Genomic DNA, 270 nt, shown 5'->3' with positions numbered 1-270 from the left:
GGGCCTGCCTGTTCCGGCCTCGGGGCTCTTCCCGCCGCCGGGGCTGACCGCCACGCCGCGCTCGCGGGACGCGGCGCTGGGAAACGGCGCTCTCGGAGCTCTTGATGCTGTCTAGCCTGAGTCATTCCTTTCTGTAAAACTTTGGAAACCGACTACCTGCCTTCCAGTGGTAGCCACCGACGACAGTCCCCTGATTCTCTTCCTAAGCATTCTTTTCAGGTTAGTCTAGCTGAAAACTAAAGCTCCAGCCATATCTTTCTTTTCTCCAAA

The sequence above is a fragment of the Galeopterus variegatus genome, unplaced genomic scaffold, assembly GCF_000696425.1.
Source record: "Galeopterus variegatus unplaced genomic scaffold, G_variegatus-3.0.2 Scaffold1097, whole genome shotgun sequence".
In the NCBI taxonomy this organism is placed as follows: Eukaryota; Metazoa; Chordata; class Mammalia; order Dermoptera; family Cynocephalidae; genus Galeopterus; species Galeopterus variegatus.
This window is presented reverse-complemented; position numbering follows the sequence as displayed.